The 23,344-nt window shown below is 45.5% G+C and overlaps 1 protein-coding gene across 26 annotated transcripts in view; it reads left to right on the top strand.

The window, feature by feature from the left end:
* Positions 1–23,344, top strand: part of CERS4 (ceramide synthase 4) — a 105,071-nt gene that overhangs the window by 23,714 nt on the left and 58,013 nt on the right. For 9 of the 26 annotated variants that reach the window (XM_085007327.1, XM_085007422.1, XM_085007407.1 and 6 more), the window contains exon 1: positions 18,699–18,959. The exons of the other annotated variants lie outside the window; for them this stretch is intronic. The gene's annotated coding sequence lies outside the window, so the exon portion shown is untranslated. Of the gene's footprint in view, positions 1–18,698; positions 18,960–23,344 lie in introns of those variants that run through there. 26 annotated transcript variants of the gene reach the window in all.

Here is a 23,344-nt window from a genome sequence, read left to right as displayed (position 1 = left end):
AATTTCTATTTGGGATGATGAAAAGTTCTGGAAATAGTAGTATGATCGAACAACATTATGAATACAATGCTTCTGAATTGTACACTTAAAATGGTTTAAATGGCACATCGTGTGTTGCATCCATTTTCTCTCACACACACACATACACACATCATAGATCTAGATGTTAAATACAAAACTATAAAACTTCTGGAAGGAAACATAGGAAAAAATCTAGGTGACCTTGGATTCGACGGTGGGTTTTTAGCTACAAATCAAAAACACAATCCACAAGGAGTTCCTGTTGTGGCAAGGCAGAAACAAATCCGACTAGTATCCATGAGGATGTGGGTTCGATCCCTGGTCTTGCTCAGTGGGTTGGGGATCTGGTATTGCCTTGAGCTGTGGTGTGGTCAAAGCCACGGCTTGGATCTGGCGTTACTGTGGCTATGGCATAGGCTGGCAGCTGCAGCTCCGATTAGACCCCTAGCCTGGGAACCTCCATGTGTCCTGGGTGGGGACCTAAAAAGCAAAAAAAAAAAAAAAAAAATTGGGAGTTCTCTGGTGGTTCAGCAGGTTAAGGATCTGGCAATTGTTGCTGCTGTGGCTCAGGTTTAATCCCTGTCCCAGCAACTTCCACATTCTGTGGGCGAGGCCAAAAAATAAAAGAAAAAGAAAAACTTTTGCTCTGCAAAAGATGCTATTAAGAGACAGATAAGTCATAGGCTGAAAGAAAATATTTGCAAAACACACATCTGAAAAAGGATTTGTATCCAAAATAGATGTTGCCAGGGCCAAGTGTTCAAACCCTTTGGGAGAGCACATTCCTTGTCAGCCATGCCCCAGAACACTTTTTCCCACAGCCTCACCAGCAATGAGTGTCATCACTTTGTAAATTTTTTTGCCAGTTTGAGAAAGTGACATCTCAGCTTTATCTCAATTTGCATGTCCTGACACTCAGCCCATTTGAGTATATTTTCATGTGATTTTGGTGACTTGGACTTACGTTTCTGTGTTCTACTTATATCATTTAACGTTTATTTCCTTTTGCATTATCTTTTTCTCTATTTGTATATGCTCTTTGTCAGCTGAATTATTGATTTTGTGGGTTTTTTTTTTTCTTTTATCTTTTTAAGGCCGCACTTTCAGCACAGAGAAGTTCTCCAGCTAGGGGTTGAATTGGAGCTGCAGCTGCCAGCCTACACCACAACCACAGCAACATGGGATCCGAGCTGCATCTGAAACCTATACCACAGCTTGCAACAGCACCAGATCCATAACCCACTGAGCAAAACCAGGGATCAATCCAGAGTCCTCATCGACATTGGTCCAGTTTATTACTGATGAGCCACAATGAGAACTCCCTGTGTTTTTTTTTAATTTTTTAAATTTTCCCACGGTACAGCAAGGGGATCAAGTTATCCTTACATGTATACATTACAATTACATTTTTCCCCCACCCTTTCTTCTGTTGCAACATGAGTATCTAGACAAAGTTCTCAATGCTATTCAGCAGGATCTCCTTGTAAATCTATTCTAGGTTGTGTCTGATAAGCCCAAGCTCCCGATCCCTCCCACTCCCTACCCCTCCCATCAGGCAGCCACAAGTCTTTTCTCCAAGTCCATGATTTTCTTTTCTGAGGAGATGTTCATTTGTGCTGGATATTAGATTCCAGTTATAAGTGATATCATATGGTATTTGCCTTTGTCTTTCTGGCTCATTTCACTCCGGATGAGATTCTCTAGTTCCATCCATGTTACTGCAAATGGCATTATGTCATTCTTTTTTATGGCTGAGTAGTATTCCATTGTGTATATATACCACATCTTCCGAATCCAATCATCTGTCGATGGACATTTAGGTTGTTTCCATGTCCTGGCTATTGTGAATAGTGCTGCAATGAACATGCAGGTGCATGTGTCTCTTTTAAGTAGTTTTGTCCGGATAGATGCCCAAGAGTGGGATTTCGGGGTCATATGGAAGTTCTATGTATAGATTTCTAAGGTATCTCCAAACTGTTCTCCATAGTGGCTGTACCAGTTGACATTCCCACCAGCAGTGCAGGAGGGTTCCCTTTTCTCCACAGCCCCTCCAGCACTTGTTATTTGTGGATTTATTAATGATGGCCATTCTGACTGGTGTGAGGTGGTATCTCATGGTAGTTTTGATTTGCATTTCTCTTATAACCAGCGATGTTGAGCATTTTTTCATGTGTTTGCTGGCCATCTGTATATCTTCTTTGGAGAAATGTCTATTCAGGTCTTTTGCCCATTTTTCCATTGATTGATTGTTTTTTTTGCTGTTGAGTTGTATAAGTTGCTTATATATTCTAGAGATTAAGCTCTTGTCAGTTGCATCATTTGAAACTATTTTCTCCCATTCTGTAAGTTGTCTTTTTGTTTTCTTTTTGGTTTCCTTTGCTGTGCAAAAGCTTTTCAGTTTGATGAGGTCCCATGGGTTTATTTTTGCTCTAATTTCTATTGCTTTGGGAGACTGACCTGAGAAAATATTCATGATGTTGATGTCAGAGAGTGTTTTGCCTATGTTTTCTTCTAGGAGTTTGATGGTGTCCTGTCGTATATTTAAGTCTTTCAGCCATTTGGAGTTTATTTTTGTGCATGGTGTGAGGGTGTGTTCTAGTTTCATTGCTTTGCATGCAGCTGTCCAGGTTTCCCAGCAATGCTTGCTGAATAGACTTTCTTTTTCCCATTTTATGTTCTTGCCTCCCTTGTCAAAGATTAATTGACCATAGGTGTCAGGGTTTATTTCCGGATTCTCTATTCTGTTCCATTGGTCTGTCTGTCTGTTTTGATACCAGTACCACACTGTTTTGATGACTGTGGCTTTGTAGTATTGCTTGAAGTCTGGGAGAGTTATGCCTCCTGCTTGGTTTTTGTTTCTCAGGATTGCTTTGGCGATTCTGGGTCTTTTGTTGTTCCATATAAATGTTTGGATTGTTTGTTCTAGTTCTGTGAAAACTGTCCTGGGTAATTTGATAGGGATTGCATTGAATCTGTAGATTGCTTTGGGTAGTATGGCCATTTTTACAATATTGATTTTCCCAATCCAGGAACATGGAATATCTTTCCATTTCTTTACATCTTCTTTGATTTCTTTGATTAAAGTTTTATAGTTCTCGGCATATAGGTCCTTTACCTCCTTGGTCAGGTGTATTCCGAGGTATTTGATTTTGTGAGGTGCAATTTTAAAAGGTATCGTATTTTTGTATTCCTTTTCTAATATTTCATTGCTGGTATACAGAAATGCAACTGACTTCTGAATGTGAATCTTATATCCTGCTACTTTGCTGAATTTATTAATCAGTTCAAGTAGTTTTTGGGTTGAGTCCTTAGGGTTTTCTATGTGTATATGGCTTTTTTTTTAATGGCTGAACCCACATCATGTGGAAGTTCCTAGGTCAGGGATTGAATCTGAGCCACAGCTGCAACTGCAGCTGAGGTAATGCCAGAGGCTTTAACCCACTGTGCCAGGCCAGGGATCAAACCTGCATCTCTACAGCAACCTGAGCTGGCTGCAGTCAGATTTTTTTTTCTTTCTTTCTTTTTTTTTTTTTTTTGCTTTTTAGGGCTGCATTCACGGCTACTCCCAGGCTAGGGGTAGAATAGGGGCTACAGCTGCTGGCCTACACCACGGCCACAGCAATGCCAGATCCAAGCTGCGTCTTTGACCTACACCACAGGGGACAACAACGCCAGATCCTTAACCCACTGAGCGAGGCCAGGGCTCAAACCCACCTCCTCATGGATCCTGGTTGGGTTCATTAACACTGAGCCACGACTTATTTATATACATATATACTTTTTTTTTCTTTTTCTTCTTGTCTTTTTGTCTTTTTAGGGCTGCACCTGCAGCATATGGAAGTTCCCAGGCCAGGGGTCGAATTGGAGCTGCAGCTGCAGGCCTACACCACAGTCACAGCAATGCAGGACCTGAGCCGTGTCTGCAATCTGCACCACAGCTCACGGCAATGCCAGATCCTTAACCCACTGAGTGAGGCCAGGGATTGAACTCATGTCCTCATGGATACCAGTCAGGTTCGTTACCACTGAGCCACTATGGGTATTCCCAGTGATGGTTTTAAATGTAAATGTAAGAGCATTTAGTTTGTTGGTGACAGACCCTACAGTGCAGTTTGGATTTCTTTCTTTCTTTCTTTTTTTTTTTTTTTTTTTTGTCTTTTGCTATTTCTTTGGGCCACTCCCGTGGCATATGGAAGTTCCCAGGCTAGGGGTTGAATCGGAGCTGTAGCCACCGGCCTACGCCAGAGCCACAGCAACACGGGATCCGAGCCGCGTCTGCAACCTACACCACAGCTCACGGCAACGCCGGATCGTTAACCCACTGAGCAAGGGCAGGGACCGAACCCGCAACCTCATGGCTCCTGGTCGGATTCGTTAACCACTTCGCCACGACCGGAACTCCTGCAGTTTGGATTTCATAGCCTGTCTGTGTACATGCATTTCATTCTTACCAGAACCATGGAAATGCTGCACAAAACGTTCACTTTCTGATGCATGCTCGACATACTGATACTCTCTCCTTTTGGCCGGTGAGTAAGGAGGGGCTGAAAGGAACCGGAGCCGTGGGCTGCCCTATCTTTCGTCTACTTCTGTGTCACCCCCTCCAGCTCAAGTAGTTGGCTAATACAGGACGGGACTGTGAGACAAGATATACTAGGCTTTCTTCACTGTTTCTTAGAGCACAATTGCTTTCTTTCAGAAGTAGGAGAAAGTTCTGGTTCTCATAGAAAGTCTTGTCCCTGCAGGCAGTATGTGTCTCCGCTTACTCAATCCTAGACATCACACCTTGCACTCAGAACCTGTCATGAGTCCATTAAAATTCTGTGCTCACAGGCCATCACAAATGGTCTCCTCCGCTCAAGGTGCCTGCTCTGTTGCCCCATAAGACTTCACCTACAAAGCACCAGTTCAAATATAAAATGATGAAAAACTTAGATAGAGGCATTAAGCTAAGGAAAAGAAGCTAGGCAGATGATGCAAATACTGTCTGATCTCACTTATATGTGGAATCTAAAAAAGGACAAACTCAGGAATCCCCTTCTTGGCTCTGTGGTTAACGATCCCAATGAGGATCCATGAGGGTGAGGGTTCGATCCCTGGCCTCACTCACTGGGTTAAGGATCTGGTGGTGTTGTGAGCTGTGGTGTAGCGTGCAGATGCGGCTTGGATTCTGAGTTGCTGTTGCTGTGGTGTAGGCCGCCAACCATAGCTTTGATTCGACACCTAGCCTGGGAACTTCCATATGCCATGGGTGCAGCCCTAAAATAGAGAAAAAGGAAAAAAAAAAAAAAAGACAAACTCAGAAGAAAAAACAGAGTGGATTGCTGGTCACCAGAGGATGGAGGATGGGGGGAGTGGGGAGATATTGGTCAAAGGGTTCAAACTTGTAGTGATAACACTGCCAGGTTCGGAATCTAATGTACGGCACGGTGATTATAGCTGATAATACTGTAGCGTGGAGTTCCCTGGTGGCTCAGTGGATTAAGGATCCTGCACTGCCACTGCTGTGGCTCAGGTCACAGATCTGGTACAGGGGTTGACCCGTGGCTCAGGAACTTTCACATGTCACTGCAGGAGGGACCCCCCCTCCAAGAAAAAAAAATATATATATATACATAAATATATATATATATGGGAGTTCCTTTTGTGGCTCAGTGGGTTAAGAACCCGATTAGTATCCATGAGGATGTGGGTTCAATCTCTGGCCTCATTCAGTGGGTTAAGAACCCGGTGTTACCGTGAGCTGCGATATAGGTTGCAGACATGGCTCGGATTTGGTGTTGCTGTAACTGAGGCGTAGGCCGGCAGCTGTAGCTCCGATTCCACTCCTAGCCTGGGATCTTCCATATGCCGCAGGTGTGGCCCTAAAAAGAAAAAACTAGGAGTTCCCTGGTGGCTTAGTGGTTAAGGATCCGGTGTTGTCACTGCTGTGGTGCATTTTTCATCTCTGGCTCCAGAATTTTTGCATCCTGTGGGTGGAGCCCACAAAAGAAAAAGGAAAAACTAAAGAGTTACAAAAATGACTTCCTTCGGGGTGACCAGTTGCTGAGTTCCATGCCTTGGTTTCACGTTGGATTCTGTGGCTTTATTCCATAGTGGGATTTTGTGACTGGGTTCCATGGTTGAATTCTGTAGCTGGATTTTGCCTGGGGTTCTACAGTGAAGTTTTACAGCTAGCTTTTTTTTTTTTTTTTTTTTTTTTTAGGGCCACACCTGTAGCATATGGACGTTCCCAGGCTAGGGTTGACTCAGAGCTACAGCTGCTGGTCCCATGCCTTGGCAACAACAATGCTGAATCCAAGCTGCATCTGTGGCCTACACCACAGCTTGGGGCAACGCCAGACACTTCACCCACTGAGCAAGGCCAGGGATCGAATCTGCATCCTCATGGACACTATGTTGGGTTCTTAACTCACTGAGCCACAATGCAAACTCCCCTTAAGGTGATTTTTGGAAAAATTTTAAAATTTGTATGGCCACACCCAAGGCATGTGGAAGGATTTAATCCAAGACACAGCTGCGATGTAACACAGCAGCTGTGGCAAGACTGGATCCTTTAACCCACTGGGCTGGCCTGGGGATTGAATCTGCACCTGCATGGTGAACCTGAGCTACTGCAGTCAGATTCTTAATCCACTAGACCACAGCAGGAACTCCTGATTTTTGGTTTTTAATTGAAGTAAAATTCACATAACTGAAAATTCACCATTTTGAACAATTCAGTAGCCTTCTGTACACTCACAGGTCTGTGCAACCACTCCCTCTATCTAGTTCCAAAACATTCTCATTCCCTCCTCCCCAAGTCTCTGGAAATAACTGATCTACTTTCTGTAGGTTTGCTTGTTCTAGACATTTATATCAGTGGAATCATACACCATGTGGTCTCTTATGTCTGCTTCTTTCACTGAACATCACGTTCTCTGGGTTCATCCACACCTGTAGTGAGTGTCAGTGCTTCATTTCTTTTTTATGGCTGAATAATATTCCACTGAATGGATGGACCACATTGTCTTTATGTTTGTGAGTTGATGGACCTGCCCACAAATGCTTTACCCAGAAAATATGTGTGGATTGAATAAAAGAATGATTGGAGGAATAGAGATTGAGGACAAGTGAGCACATGTGGCCCAGGCCCTGCCATCCTCCCTCAGGGCCAGGAGTCCAGTGGGGAGCCTGCGTCAGCCATGGAGCCTGGGAAAGGAGGGATGTAGGGTAGGTGATGGAGGCAGAGCAAGCTTCCTCCTTGCTCAGAGCCAGGGCTGACCCACTCCCCTTTCCAGGTGACTGTGGCACAGGGCCTCCTTTGGGGTCCTTGGATTGGGACTGTAGGAGGGGCAGCTTGCAACACCCAGGCCTTGTCAGGGGGGAGCCAGAATTCTGTCCTTGGAACCCAATCACCACCCAGCTTGCTTTTCTTTGTACCCAGCATGTCCGACATCAAACGTACTGTGAATTTTTTTGTTCTTTTTAGGGCTGCACCCGAGGCATGTGGAGGTTCCCAGGCTAGGGGTCTAATCGGAGCTGTAGCCACCGGCCTATGCCAGAGCCACAGCAACGCAGGATCCGAGCAGTGTCTGTGACCTACACCACAGCTCACGGCAACACCAGATTGTTAACCCACTGAGCAAGGCCAGGGATTGAATTTGTGTCCTTTCAGACAATATGTTGTGTTCTTACCTGCTGAGCCACATCGAGAACTCCTGTACTATGGATTTTCACACAGAGATACCTGGACGGCACTCACTGAACTGCGGAAACACCAGCCCTGGTGGCAAGTTTCTCCCCACTTGGGCACTGAGTAGGAGGGAATCTTGGCCACACTGGGAGGTCTGTTGGCTGCACGCAGCAATCGCAGCAAGGGGTGCAAGACGCAGCCTATTGGTGCCTTGCACTCAGTTTCATGATCTGCTGTTGCCATCTTGAAATTCTTTTTTTTTTTTTTATGTACACACCCACAGCCTATAGAAGTTCCCAGGCTAGGGGTCAAATCAGAGCTACAGCTGCCGGCCTACACCACAGCCACAGCAACACCAGATCCAAGCTGCATCTGTGACCTATATCTCAGCTCAGGGCAATGCCAGATCCTTAAACCACTGAGGGAGGCCAGGGATGGAACCCGAATTCTCATGGATACCAGTCGGGTTTGTTACCACTGAGACATGATGTAACTTCTACAGCCAGATTTTATGTTGAGTTCCATGACTACATTTCTTTTCTTTGTTCTTTTTCTTTGTTCACGGCTGCACCTGGGGCATATGAAAGTTGCCCTGCCAGGGGTTGAATCAGAACTGCAGCTGCTGTCCTACGCCACAGCCACAGCCATGCCAGATCCAAGCTGCATCTGCAATCTACGTTGAAGCTTGCAGCAACCCCAGGTCCTTAACCCACTGAGCAAGACCAGAGATCAAATCCCCATCCTCACAGACACTATGTCATGACTGCATTTCATGGTTGCATTTTGTGACAGTTCTGTGTCTCCTTTAGTGCCTCAGAACCTTGATACTGGGGAAAGGCAGTGGTGGGTGGGTGGGTGTGTAAATCAGGAGACTGGGATGAGCAGATCCACCCTACTCTATATAAAATAGATAAACCACAAGAACTTACTATAGCACAGGGAACTCTACTCAACACCTTGTGATAAGCTATAATGGAAAGAATCTGAAAAAAAATATGTATATGTCTAACTAAATCACCTTGCTCTACATTTGAAACCAGTATTAACCTTGTTCATCAATTCTACTTTAGGAAAACACGCACACACAGAAAGAACCAGTATACCTTCTGCTTTCTTGCCTGGGAAGTTTCAAGTTCAGGTGGAGACACTGCAAAGACATTTTTCCCCTAGTCTGAAACAATAGATTAATGAAGACACCCACAGTCTAGATTAGATTTGAACGAGGTTAAAAGTGACCTCTCTTAGGACCAAATGTCTTCATCTCAAAGGAGGAGGCAGGTGTCCTGAGTTGGAGGCCAGAGACTGGCCACAGAAGACAAGAAGAAGTTTACCTGGCGTAGGGGTTAGACCAGGAGGGCTGCTGGCTTTGTTAGCACTCTGGGTACAAAGTGCAGTGAGTTTTGGTGTTCTGCCTTCAGCTCTATTTTTCTCCCAAATATTTTTGTTATTAAATAGAATAGTGAACTTACACGTAATACGTTATCAAAATTAAGATCTCCTTATCAGGAGTTCCCGTCGTGGCTCAGTGGTTAACGAATCTGACTAGGAACCATGAGGTTGCAGGTTCCATCCCTGGCCTCGCTCAGTGGGTTGAGGATCCGAAGTTGCTGTGAGCTGTGGTGTAGGTCGCAGATGCGGCTCGGATCCCACGTTGCTATGGCTCTGGCGTAGGCCAGCAGCTACAGCTCCGATTAGACCCCTAGCCTGGAAACCTCCATATGCTGTGGGAGCAGCCCTAGAAAAAAGGCAAAAAGACCAAAAAACAAAAAATAAAAAAACTCCTTATCAGATAAATAATACATGATGTATATTGTAACACATAAATACATATGTATCCTGTTGTTTGTGGAGTGGGATTTTTCAGATAAGCACTGGAATGTCCTGGTAGAAGTTCCTGATATGTGTGAGCACCTACTATGTGCCAGGTGCTTTCTAGGCACAAGGACTTTACCCTCCTGGATGTGACCCTCCAGTGGGGATGGGGCAGACTCTATTCTCCAAAAACAGGGGTAATGATCTCTCCCATGCCCCCGGCTCTTCTTCAGGGTGAACTTGACACCCCTGGACAAGAGCTGAGGTCTAGGTCTCCTCCTCTGGACCCTGGGCAGAACTCTGTGTCTACCTCCACCAATAGAGAATGACAGAAGTGACAGTACCTGCCAAAGTTAGGTCATACATGGTGATGCAGTTCCTCCCTAGGCCCCTCTTGGAATCAGCCGCCATGATGGGAAGAAGCCCAAGCCGCATGGAGAGGCCACATGGAGGTCTTGCAGTGGACAGCCCTAGCTGAGCTCCCCACTGGTGGCCAGCACCTGTCACCAGACAGATGAGCCAGGGAGTATGGAAATGACCCCCCTCCCATCCTGCCTCTGCTACCATGAGACACCTTGAGCCTGAACCACCCAGCTGAGCCCAACCAACTCCTAAAGCCATGAGAGATAATAGTAAGTTTGAGTGTGACTCGTTAGAAAGCAGTATGTAACCAGAATCAGGAGAGGCAGTAAACACGCAAACAAGCGAATGTCAGTCAGTAATGCGGAGACACAAAAGCCAAGTGATGTGACTGGATGGGGTTGCTTTAGTTGTGCACATCAGGGAGGGCCTCTTGGCGAAGGTGGCATTTGAGCTGAAATCTGAAGGATGAAAGATTCAACCATGATAAGGACAAGGAAACTGTGTTCCAGGCAGAGGGAAGAGTAAGTGCAAAGGCCCTGAGGCAGGAATGATCTCTGTGCATTGAAGAACATCAGGGAGGCCAGTGAGGTGGGAGTAGAGAAAGTAAAGAGGCAAGTAGCAGAAAGGTAGTGGGAGCCTTGCTGGCTGTGGTCATGAGGACTGAAGCTTTTGTTCTGTGTGTGCTGGGGAACCACAGGAGAGTTTTGAGCAGGAGCAGGATGAGACTCAATCACCACATTTGTGGGGATAACAGGTGGGGCTGGAGTTTACCTGGGAGGAGAGCTTCAGGGCTGCATTAAGGGACCCTAGGCCCTTTTTGCTTTCATGAGCCCCTTCCTCCATTAAAAAAAAAAGTAGTAATTATATTTAGAAGTGCATTGGTATGAAAATGAATGCATGAGTTCTCTGGTGGCTGAACATATTAAGGATCTGGTATTGTCACTGCTGTGGTGTAGTTTTGTTTCCTGGCCCTGGAACTTTCGCATGTTGTGGGTGCAGCCAAAAAAAAAAAAAAAAAAGTAATCCAGGCTGGATGCCATATTACCTATTCATGATATTTTATGCAGCTTTTTTCTTCTGGTCTTAAAAGAAATTCAAATTAAAACATTTTGGAGTTCCCGTTGTGGCTCAGCAGGTTAAGAACTCGACATAGTGTCCATGAGGATGTGGGTTCAATTCCTGGCCTCACTCAGTGGGTTAAGCAGCGAGCATTGCCACAAGCTGCGGTGTAGGTCACAGATGCAGCTCAGATCATCCCATGTTGAGCTATGAACTGTGGTGTAGGTCACAGATGCGGCTCGGATCTGGCATTGCTGTGGCTGTGGCATAGGCCAAAAGCTGCAGCTCCCACTTTTCTCCTGGCCTGGGAACTTCCATATGCCACAGTTGCGGGCATTAAAATATTTTTTTCATTGGAGTTCCTGTTGTGGCACAGTAGAAACAAATCTGACTAGGAACCATGAGGTTTTGGGTTTGATCCCTGGCCTCACTCAGTGGGTTAAGGATCTGGCGTTGCCATGAGCTGTGGTGTAGGACGCAGACTCGGCTCAGATCCCGCATTGCTGTGGTTGTGGTGTAGGCCAGCGGCCATAGCTCCAACTGGACCCCTAGCCTGGAAACCTTCACATACCGCGGGTGCAGCCCTGAAAAGCAAAAACAAAAAAATTTTCTGGAATTCCGGTCGTGGCTAACGAATCCGACTAGGAACCATGAGGTTGCGGGTTCGATCCCTGCCCTTGCTCAGTGGGTTAACAATCTGGTGTTGCCGTGAGCTGTGGTATAGGTTGCAGACGTGGCTCAGACCCCACATTGCTGTGGGCCTGGTGTAGGCTGGTGGCTACAGCTCCGATTGGACCCCTAGCCTGGGAACCTCCATATGCCGCTGGAGCAGCCTAAGAAATAGCAAAAAAAAAAAAAAAAAAAAAATTTCTTTCATGGGCCCTGGGCACAGAGCCTAAAGCATCAGTCACCCCTGAAAAGGTACCAGGTGACTGACAACTAGGAGATGCCAGAGCCTCTGCTCCTTGAGGGGCCCCTGACTGGGCACAGAACCAGACCTGGCAGACGGGCAACCGACAGTCACATCCTCAAGGGATCCCAAGTCCTGCCAGGTGCTCCCACACTGAAGGATGGATTGATGGAATGATCCAGACCCCGCTACCTTGACAGAGGATGGCAGTGGCAGACACCTTGCTGGAAAGTTTCCAAAAGGACGGGAAGTCTGTTGGCCTTAGTGATGCTCAGAGGGAGAAGAGCCATGTCAGCCCATTAGACTGTCACCTCCAGGGAGGAGGGACTTGGTCAATCTTGTCCTTTGCATACAGTAGCTGCTAAATTAATATTGATTGATGTGGGAGCTCCCTGGTAGTCTAGTGGTTAGGACTTGGTGCTTTTACCGCTGTGTCCCAGGTTCAAGCTCTAGTTTGGGAACTGAGATCTCACATCAAACCCTGATGCCTGCCTCAGCCAAAAAAAGAAAAAAAAAGAAAAATTAGGAGTTCCTGTCGTGGCGCAGAGGAAATGAATCTGACTAGGAACCATGAGGTTGCGGTTCGATCCCTGGCCTCGCTCAGTGGGTTAAAGATCAGACGTTTTGCTGTGAGCTGTGGTGTAGGTTGCAGACGCAGCTCAGATCCTGCGTGGCTGTGGCTGTGATGTAGGCCAGCGACTACAGCTCCAATTTGACCCCTAGCCTGGGAACCTCCATATGCCTCTGGAGCGGCCCTTAAAAGACAAAAAAAAAACAAAAACAAAAAACTTGGTTCATGCACTAAATGAATGGATTTGCTGCTTCCTGTTCAGGGGCTTGGGCAAAGCTGTTGTGAGTATAAAAGGAACAAAGAAATGAGTTTGTGGTTAGTGGTTAATGTTTAGAGGTCACCGGAAGTAGAAGTCTGGACTTGGGTGAAACCATCTTATATGGGGTCTCTGGGGGGGGCACTCTGGCAACTGCTCCTTATGTAACAGATGCCTGCCCTGTAAGCTCTTACATTTCCTCCTGCCCAGACAAGTTCTGGGTTCCTTTTGGCAGCTGTCTGGGGATGTTGGCTGCTGCCCAATCTGCCTCAGTTCCCCTGGGGAAGCCAGAGACACAAAGAGGGAGGGGAAGGGTTGGCAGGACTCATGGGCTCCTCTCTGTGCCTGCCTGAGGCTGCTTGCCACCCCTTGAGTTGACTCCAGGCAAGAATAGTACTTTGGAGTTCCCACTGTGGCTCAGCAGGTTAAGAATCCAACTAGTATCTCTGAGGATGCGGGTTCGATCCCTGTCCTCGCTCAGTGGGTTAAGGATCCAGCATTGCTGCAAGCCGCCAAATATTTTCCACATTCAGCTCAAATCTGGCGTTGTGGTGGCTGTGGTGTAGGGCAGCAGCTGTAGCTCCGGTTCGACCCCTAGCCTGGGAACTTCCATATGCTGAAAGTGCAATCGTAAAATGGAAAAAAAAATCAAAAATCAAAAATCAAATAAATAGGGAGTTCCCACTGTGGCACAATGGCATCAGCAGCATCTCTGCAGCAGCACCAGGATGCAGGTTTGATACCCAACCCAGCACAGTGGGTTAAAGGATCCCCAGTACTGGAGTTCCCATCGTGGCTCAATGGTTAACGAATCCGACTAGGAACCATGAGGCTGCGGGTTCCATCCCTGGCCTTGCTCAGTGGGTTAAGGATACGGGCATTGCTGTGAGCTGTGGTGTAGGTCTCAGACGCGGCCCAAGAAATGGCAAAAAAAAAAAAAAAGACAAACAACAAAACAAAACCCTGTTGCAGGAGTTCTCCTGTGGCAAAGTAGGTTAAGGATCTGGTGTTGTCACTGTAGCAGCTCCAGTTACTGCTGTGGCCCAGGTTCGGATCTCTGGTCTGGAAATTTCCACATGCGGGGCAGGGCGGGGGCGGGTGGTGGGGGGAAGAAAAAGAAATCCTATTGGCTTTGAAGCAACAAGGAGCTCTCATTCAGTGCTGCTGAGAAGGCAAAATGGTCCAGCCACTTTGGAAGACAGTTCCGTGTTTTGTCTTTTTTGAAACTAAATATACTCTACCATGTAACTGAACAATTGCCAACCTTGATATTTATGCAAGGGAATTGAAAACTCTATCCCCACAAACCTGCACAAGGATTTTTTTTTTTTTTTTGCCTTTTCTAGGGCTGCTCCTGGGGCACATGGAGGTTCCCAGGCTAGGGGTCTAATCCAAGCTGTAGCCGCCGGCCTACGCCAGAGCCATAGCAATGAGGGATCCGAGCTGCATCTGCAAACCACACTACAGCTCATGGCAATGCCGGATCGTTAACCCACTGAGCAAGGCCAGGGATCGAACCCGCAACCTCACGGTTCCTAGTCGGATTCGTTTCCACTGAGCCGAGACGGGAACTCCTGCACACGGATGTTTATAGCAGCAACCTTAAAAGCCAAAGAAGCTGATCTGAAAAGGCTACATTCTGCATGATTCTGTCTCTATGACATTATGGGATAGGCAAAAGTATAGGAAAAATGAAAAGAGCAGTGGTTGCCAGGGGTTGAGGAGTTGGGAGGGGTGAAAAAGCAGAGCAAGGGAGATTTTTAAGACAGTGGAGCTAATCTGCATGATGCTACAGTGGTGGCTACATGTCATTGTACATTTGTTTGAACCCATAGAAGGAATAGTACCCAAGAGTGAATCCTGGGGAGTTCCCGTCATGGTGCAGCAGAAGCGAATCCAACTAGGAACCATGAGGTTGCAGGTTCGATCCCGGGCCTTGCTCAGTGTGTTAAGGATCTGATGTTGCCATGAGCTGGCTTGGATTTCATGTTGCTGTGGCTGTGGCATAGGCTGGCAGCTCCAATTGGATCCCTAGCCTGGGAACCTCCATTTGCCGCGGGAGCGGCCCCAGAAAAGGCGGAAAGACAAACAATAAATAAAATTTAAATTTAAAAAATCACATTTCAAAAAAAAATTAAATCCAGTTGCCTTCATGCCAAATGAAAGAAGCCAGTCTTTTTTTTTTTTTTTTCTTTTTTAGGGCCACACTTGCAGCATATAGAGGTTCCAAAGTTAGGAGTCCAATTGGAGCTATAGCTGCCGGCCTACGTCACAGCCACAGCCATAGCCACATCAGATCCAAGCCGCATCTGACACCTACACCACAGCTCACAGCAATACCAGATCCTCAACACACTGAGAAAGGCCAGGATTGAACCCACAACCTCATAGTTCCTAGTCAGATTTGTTTCTGCTGCATCACAACAGGAACTCTGAAAGAAGCCAGTCTTGAAAGACTACACATTGTGTAATTCCATTTATATGACGATAGTCTTGAAAAGACTAAACTCTAGTACCGGAGAACAGGTGAGCTATTGCCAGGGAGCAGGGCAGAGAGGAGGAGGAGGCTACAAAGGGGCAGCGAGAGGGAGTATTGGCAGGAGATCGAACTGTTCTATATCCTCACTGTGGTTATGGTTATGCATGTGTTAAAATTAACAGAGCGGAGTTCCCGTCGTGGCGCAGCGGTTAACGAATCCAACTAGGAACCATGAGGTTGCGGGTTCGATCCCTGCCCCTGCTCAGTGGGTTAACGATCCGGCGTTGCCGTGAGCTGTGGTGTAGGTTGCAGACGCGGCTCGGATCCCGCGTTGCTGTGGCTCTGGCGTAGGCCAGTGGCTACAGCTCCGATTAGACCCCTAGCCTGGGAACCTCCATATGCCACGGGAGTGGCCCCCCCAAAAAAATAGCAAAAAGACAAAAAAAAAATTAACAGAGTTACCTAACAAAGGGAAAAAAGTCAATTCACAATAAATTTTATTTCTTTTTTGGCCACCCCGTGGCATATGGAGTTCCCCAGGGCCAGGGATCGGGTCCAAGCCACAGTTGCAACCTACACCTGTGGCAAGGCCAGATCCTTAACCCACTGTGCAGGGCCAGGGATTGAACCTGTGTTCTGGGACTGCAGAGATGCTGCCCATCCCATTGCACCACAGGGGGAACTCCTACTTTACTATATATATATATTTTTTTTTTCTTCTTTTTAGGGCTACACCTGCAGCATATGGAAGTTCCCAGGTTAGGGGTCGAATTGGAGCCACAGCCACATCAACTCAGGATCTGAGCAGTGTCTGCGACCTACACCACAGCTCATGGCAACACCAGATCCTTAACCTACAGAGCAAGGCCAGGGATCGAACCTGAATCCTCATGGGTACTAGTTGGGTTCGTTACCACTGAGCCACAATGGGAATTCCTACAATAATTTTTTAAAAATTGAAGTTTTCTTTGTGGCTCAGCAGAAATGAACCCAACTAGTATCCATGAAGATGCAGGCTCTATCCCTAAGCCTCACTCAGTGGCCTAAAGGATCAGGCATTGTTGTGAGCTGTGGTGTAGGTCTCAGATGCGGCTTGGATCTGACATTGCTGTGGCTGTGGCGTAGGCTGGCAGCTGAGTTCTAATTCGACCCCTGGCCTGGGAACTTCCATATGCCACAGATGTGGCCCTTAAAAAAAAATTTTTTTTAATGCAAAAAAAGAAAATCTTGTTATCGAATCCTCAGCTGTCCTCAGTTGGCTCACCATGTTTGGGGATCTGAATCAAAGCTTGGTATGTCTGGACCTGCAGCAAGCTAGAGGTACTCAGAAAAAAGCATGAGACTGCATATCTTGCAAATGATTTCTGAGGTCTGCAGCCCACCCAGGGGCCCTTCCCTATAGAGCCCCTCTTTGTCCATGGGACCCCGGGCCCTAATCGAGTGACTCTTGAGATTCACCAGCACCTCTGTCTTCTGTGGCTCTTCCCATGATCCCACTCCAGCAATGGCCCTATTGGTCACCTAGATATTGGTGCATTTCTCCCCTCCCTCCTCTCCCTCTCCTCCAGTCAGTCACCTAGATCTCTTGACTTACCTCCTGAATGCCTCCCAAAACTTCCTCCAAAATATCTGACAAAGAAATATAGCTGACAAAGGACCTATGGTCCAGCATACATAAAGAGCTCCTACAAATCAACAAGAAAAATGCAGACCCCCCCCAAGGAAAAAATGGGCTTCTAACAAAAGTTGATCTCCAAATGGCCAATGTATAGAAACATTTCTTGTGGAGGCATGAGGATAAGTGGAGAATGGAAGGAAATAACTCCCCCCTCTTTTTTTTTTTTTTTTTTTGGCCATGCTCATGGCATTCAGAGGTTCCCAGGCGAAGGAATGAATCTGAATCTGAGCCACAACAGTACCTGGGCCACTCCAGTGACAATGCTGGATCTCTAATCCAATGAGCCACCATAGAACTCCAGAAATAATTTTCTAAGAAGTACCAAGGGCCCAGATATAAGGACTTTGTTGCAGTGATGTTCATAAGAGTGAAAATTTAGAAGCCACTGGAATGTCCATCAATGTGGGAGTAGAGAAATGGAAAAGAGGATGATCCTGTGCTGGAATATTAGACAGGAGTGAAAAGAGAACACATAGCTCCTCCCCACCTCTGTCTCTACATATATGTATTAGAGTTCCCTTGTGGCTCAGTGGATTAAGGACCTGGTATTGTCACTGCAACAGCTTGGGTTGCAGCTGTGGTGTGGGTTTGATCCCTGGCCTAGGAACTTCCAGGTAGGTGCTGTAGGTATGGCAAGAAAGAAGGATGCATACATGGATCTCAAAAAGATACTGCTGAGTGAAAAACATATGATGATAGTGCAGTATGCTACTATTTATAAACATTAAATGCACACATGTGTTGTTTCCAGATACATCTCTTTCTGTGGAAGTAAATACAGATTATGGAAGTGATTCTCCCTGCTGGGAGCAAAGTGATTTTGTTCTGGGTACTTGCGTCTTTCAAGTATGTCTCCCTACAGTGGTCAGTGAGATCAGGTCACTGTAGATCAGTGGTCACTGGAGTCCAGTGGCCAGAGTGGAATGTAACCTGATGGTCAGTGCAGCTGGGCACATGAGTGTGATGGAGTTGGCTAAAGGGACCAGAGGGACTAGAGTGAAAATGGCCCTGATGCTACCATATGTCCAGGCTATATAAAGAGCTCTTACAAATAAACAAGAAAAAGGCAGAAATGTCATAGGAAAAATGGGCCTTTATAAGAGACTCTCCAAATGGCTAATCAATGAAAAGATACTTGACATCATGAGTCATGAGGGAAATGTAAGTTAAAACCAAAATGCCATGACATCTACTAGAAAGGCTAATGTGAGAAAGACCATATCAAGTGACATTTCTATGCTGCTGATGGGAATATAAAACGACACAACCGCTTTGGAAAACTGGCAGGATCCACAAAGCTAAATGAACACCTACACTACGGTTCCTAGGAATAAACTCAAAGAAAATGCAGACTTACATTCACTGAAAAACCTATGAGAATGTTCCTAACACCTCTGCTTGTAATAATTCCAAACCATCTGAATGCCCAACAAAAGGGTGTGTCAATAAATTGTGGTGACTTTGAAATGGAACACGATATAGCAGTGATTCTCAACCAGGGGTGATTTTTAGCCCTAAGGTGACATTTGGCCACGTCTAGAGACATTATTGGTTGTCAGAGCTTGGAGGAGGGGGCAGCGCTACCATCATCCAGGGGATGGACCCCTGGGATGCTGCTCAACATCCGACAATGCATGGGACACACAAGGAAATTTTCAGCCTCAAACTTCAGCGGTGGTTGAGAAACGCAACAATAACGACAATGAAAGCGAATTGTTGGAGACCACTGAAACTGCTGAACGATGCAGTAAACAAATTTGGCGCACGTGCAAAAGCACAACCACTAAGAGAGCTTTAGCATCACCTGCACCTGATTTTGCTCATTAACCCACGTCACCTTCCCTAATAAAAGTCATGAGGGCTAAAGCCTAGGCGCCTTTGTTCTGTGGAACAGAGCGCTTTATGGTCCTCACTCTCTAGCTGTAAAAGAGTCTTGTGTGTTTTGTTATGCCGCGATGTCCCTCTTTAAGGATTGCCCTGCTGCGCTGGTCTCGGCAGAGTGGCGCCCAACATGGGGCTGGAAGAGAAGGTTGACCTCGAGCAGGGAAAAGAAAAATTAAGGTCTGCCACAAGCAGGAAAACGTGAAACTACAGACGATGGAAACGGTGGCCTTGCACTCGACAGAGTCGTGACCGTGAGTTGGCAAGTAGAAATTTTAAACCAGGATAACAATGGGGAAGAATCAATCACAAGAAATTGAACATTATATTCAACTGTGTACATGTATGGCGAGACAGTCAAGGGCTCGGGTAACAGAGTCTGAGATAAAAGAACTATTAGAAGCCGTGGTCAAATGTAATCCTTGGTTTCCAAGTGAGAGTCCTGTGGACCCAGAGGGTTGGCATCTTGTAGGAGAAAATTTTAAGTGTGCGCATCAGTCTGGGGCCTTTTTTTCCACATGGGGGTTGGCGAGGCACGTTTTGGAACCTTTGCAGGAGCATAAATTTGAATCTAATCTCTCTTGTAACTGACAGGTTTTACACAGATGTACCTTATTCACGGCTAAAACTTCGAAATGAGAAATATGAGGTCTCTGTTTTGCTTGTTCGTACGTGTCTGTGTGGTGCATGTATGGCGTTGCCAAAATTCATAAGAGCTCTACTTAATTGGCTTAAAGGAAATTAAGCGCTTACATAAATTCTCAAAATACCTAAAGTGAATTAATTTTCGGTTCACGTGAACTGCAAAAAATTCAGTAATCTATGTTTATTGTTAGATGTTTGTTGATCTAATACAGGCATGTCTTTGGAGTCATCAGCATTAAGTATAATGCTAGGTTTAATGGAGGAATGTAATTGCATTTTATTAAGATGAAAGAAAGAAAGTTTGGGAGTTCCCGTTGTGGCAAAGTGGTTAACGAATCCGACTAGGAACCATGAGGTTGCGGGTTCGGTCCCTGCCCTTGCTCAGTGGGTTAATGATCCGGCGTTGCCGTGAGCTGTGGTGAAGGTTGCAGACGCGGCTTGGATCCCGCGTTGCTGTGGCTCTGGCGTAGGCCGGTGGCTGCAGCTCCGATTCAGCCCCTAGCCTGGGAACCTCCATATGCCGCAGGAGTGGCCCAAGAAATAGCAAAAAAAGACAAAAAAAAAAAAAAAGTTTGTCTTAGCTTGTTATTTTGAATGGAAAGATAGGGGACAGAATAATATGGATACAAAAAGTGATGGAAGGTTTGTGGGAAGTGGACGAGAAAAGAATTTTGTGCATTGTTGGGACTAAGTTTAAAATTTCAGTAAACTAATTTTAAAAATTAGTGCAAAACTTGAATTTGGATTCGATCTCTGTTAAAAAAAGGTATTCTTAAATCAGGGCTATGGGAATTTCAAGACGGCCGCTTGGTTCTTCCCGGCTCCCTGGCAAACCCCAATAATGAAAAAGAACTGGTTAGAAAACATGTTTTCCATTTGGGTAGACTTTCTACAGTCCTAATTTGGCTATATTTGGTAAAAATGAGGGTAATTTTAGAGAAAAAGACTGTTTTGATATTCTTATTTTTGTGTGTCTTGATTACTGTTTACTGTTTAAAACTCACCCCCCCAAATAGTTCTTTGCTGTTATGTTACATTATTATAAACTTTAACTGAGTGATTAAGAAAAATAATTAAGCTTGTTTCTGAAGCTGATTGCTGCAATCTGTCTCTGGGCAAATATCAGATGTCCCTTGATACTTTTCCAGAATGTATATTCTCCTGATTATCATTTAAAGGGTGGTCTCTGGAGTTCCCGTCGCGGCGCAGTGGTTAATGAATCCACTAAGAACCATGAGGTTGCGGGTTCGATCCCTGGCCTTGCTTAGTGGGTTAAGGATCTGGCATTGCTGTGAGCTGTAGTGTAGGTCGCAGATGCGGCTCGGATCCCATGTTGCTGTGCCTGTGGCATAGGCTGGTGGCTACAGCTCGGATTCGACCCCTAGCCTGGGAATCTCCATATGCCGCAGGAACGGCCCAAGAAATGGCAAAAAGACAAAAAAAAAAAAAACAAAAAAAAAAAACAAAAAAAAACATTTTATCTAGGCTGGAGACAACTTATCAGGAATTTTTAAGTACCATATACACAAATAAAGAAAATTAACTCTTAAATTTATATTTCTCACTTAAGAAGGGCCTCTACACTGGAATGGCCTATAGGGAGAATTACTGGCTGCAAACTCACCCTAAAACAAGGCTCTAATAAGAAAAATACCACTGCATGGACAAAAAGACAACATCAGAAGTAGACCACTATCCCAAGATTGTCACACCTGACTCATACGGTTATTTTACTTCTGATTTACCCTGGCGTGTTTCTCCTCTCCAAGGCTCTTATTGTTGATGTTACTAGGTGGGATCTCCTCACCTGGAGTTAATACCTGCTCTGACCCAGAACGTAAATATGTTTTTTTCTAATGTTACTCAAGCTCAATCAGCAACAAGTGAGACTTCAGTCAAGGGATATAACTTTGCCAGGCTATATTAAAGTTAAAGGCTCCTTTATGTTGGGAACATTTAAACATCTAGGATAACCAGCCTAATAGGAAATTAGGCTGAATAGACAAAGCCAATATATAATGTCCTTTAAAGATAAGAAATGCAAAAAAAAAAAAAAAAAAAAAAGTGGGGAGTTCCCATTTTGGCGCAGTGGAAACCAATCTGACCAGGAACCATGAAGTTCCGGGTTCCATTCCTGGCCTCGCTCAGTGGGTTGACGATCCAACATGGCTGTGAGCTATGGTGTAGGTTGCAGATGCGGCTTGGATTCTGAGTTGCTATAGCTGTGGTGTAGACCAGCAGCTGTAGCTCCAATTAGACCCCATAATTGGAGCTGGGCACCTCCATAAGCCAAGGGTGCAGCCCCAGAAAGACTGAAAAGAGACTACTAAGCCAGCTGAACAGGGTGAAAACTCTTAAATGAAATTTTTGTTTATGACTTTACTAATACTGCTATCTTTTTTTTTTTTTTTTTGGTCTTTTTAGGGCTGCACCTGAAGCATATGAAGGTTCCCAGGCTAGGGGTCAAATCGGAGCTACAGCTGCTGGTCTACACCACAGCTACAGCAATTCAGGATCCGAGCCATGTCTGCGACCTACACCACAGCTCACGGCAACGCCAGCTCCTTAACCCACTGAGCGAGGCCAGGGATCAAACCTACAACCTCATGGTTCCTAGTCGGATTCATTTCCCCTGAGCCATGACAGGAACTCCTGTTTTTTTATTTTAAATGATTTTTATTTTTTTTCCATTATAGCTGGTGGTTTGCAGTGTTCTGTTAATTTTCTACTGTACAGCAAGGTGACCCAGTCACACATACATATATACATTCTTTTTTCTCCCATTATCATGCTCCATCATAAGTGACTAGATACAGTTCCCAGTGCTATACAGCAGGATCCCATTGCTTATCCATTCCAAAGGCAATAGTTTGCATCTATTAACCCCAAATTCCCAGTCCATCCCACTCTTCCCCCTCCCCCTTGGCAACCACAAATCTGTTCTCCAAGTCCATGCATTTCTTTTCTGTGGAAAGGTTCATTTGTGCTGTATATTAGATTCCAGATATAAGTGATATCCTATGGTATTTGTCTTTCTAACTTACCTCACTTAGTATGAGAGTCTCTAGTTCCATCCATGTTGTTGCAAATGGCATTATTTTGTTCTTTTTATGGCTGAAGAGTATTCCATTGTGTATATATACCACATCTTCTTAATCCATTCATCTGTTGATGGACATTTGGGTTGATTCGATGTCTTGGCTTTTGTGAACAATGCTGCAATGAACATACGGGTGCATGTGACCTTTTCAAGGAAAGTTTTGTCTGGATATATGCCCAAGAGTAGGATTGCTGGGTCATATGTTCTATATTTAGTTTTCTGAGGTACCTCCCTACTGTTTTCCATAGTGGTTGTACCAATTTACATTTCCACCAGCAGTGTAGGATGCTTCCCTTTTCTCCACACCCTCTTCAGCATTCGTTATTTGTGGACTTTTTAATGATGGCCATTCTGACTGGTGCCAGGTAGTGTGTGCTCTATTCAAATTAAAGTTTCTATAAGTTAAAAATCCTCCCCCCCCCAGAATTCCCTCATGGCCTAGCAGTTAAAGATCTAGCATTGTCACTGCTGTGGCTTTGGTTATAGCTGTGGTATGGGTTCCAGCCCTGGTCTGGGAACTTCTACATGCCGCAGGCACAGCCTCAAAATTTTACAAAATAAAACTCCTCCCCCTTCCTTCCACCCCTCTACCATATTCAGGCCTTATTAGCTTTTTTTTTTTTTTCTTTTCTTTTTAGGGCTACAACTGCGGCATAAGGAAATCCCCAGGCTAAGGGCTGAATCAGAGTTGTAAGCTGCTGGCCTACACCACAGCCACAGCAGGATCCGAATTGTATCTGAGACCTACACCACAGCTTCTGGAATGCCAAATCTTTAACCCACTGAGCAAGGTCAAGGATCAAACCCACATCCTCATAGATACTAGTCAGATTCTTAACCCACTGAGCCGCAGTGGGAACTCCAGGCCTTATTAACTTTGCAGTGCTCAATTGC

Source organism: Sus scrofa, chromosome 2, assembly GCF_054392235.1.
Source record: "Sus scrofa isolate SSC_HxYL_T2T_F1_AM1 chromosome 2, Sscrofa_HxYL_maternal_Yorkshire_Landrace_v2.0, whole genome shotgun sequence".
In the NCBI taxonomy this organism is placed as follows: domain Eukaryota; kingdom Metazoa; phylum Chordata; class Mammalia; order Artiodactyla; family Suidae; genus Sus; species Sus scrofa.
The sequence above is the reverse complement of the archived record's forward strand: the minus strand, read 5'-3'. Positions and strand labels throughout refer to the sequence as shown.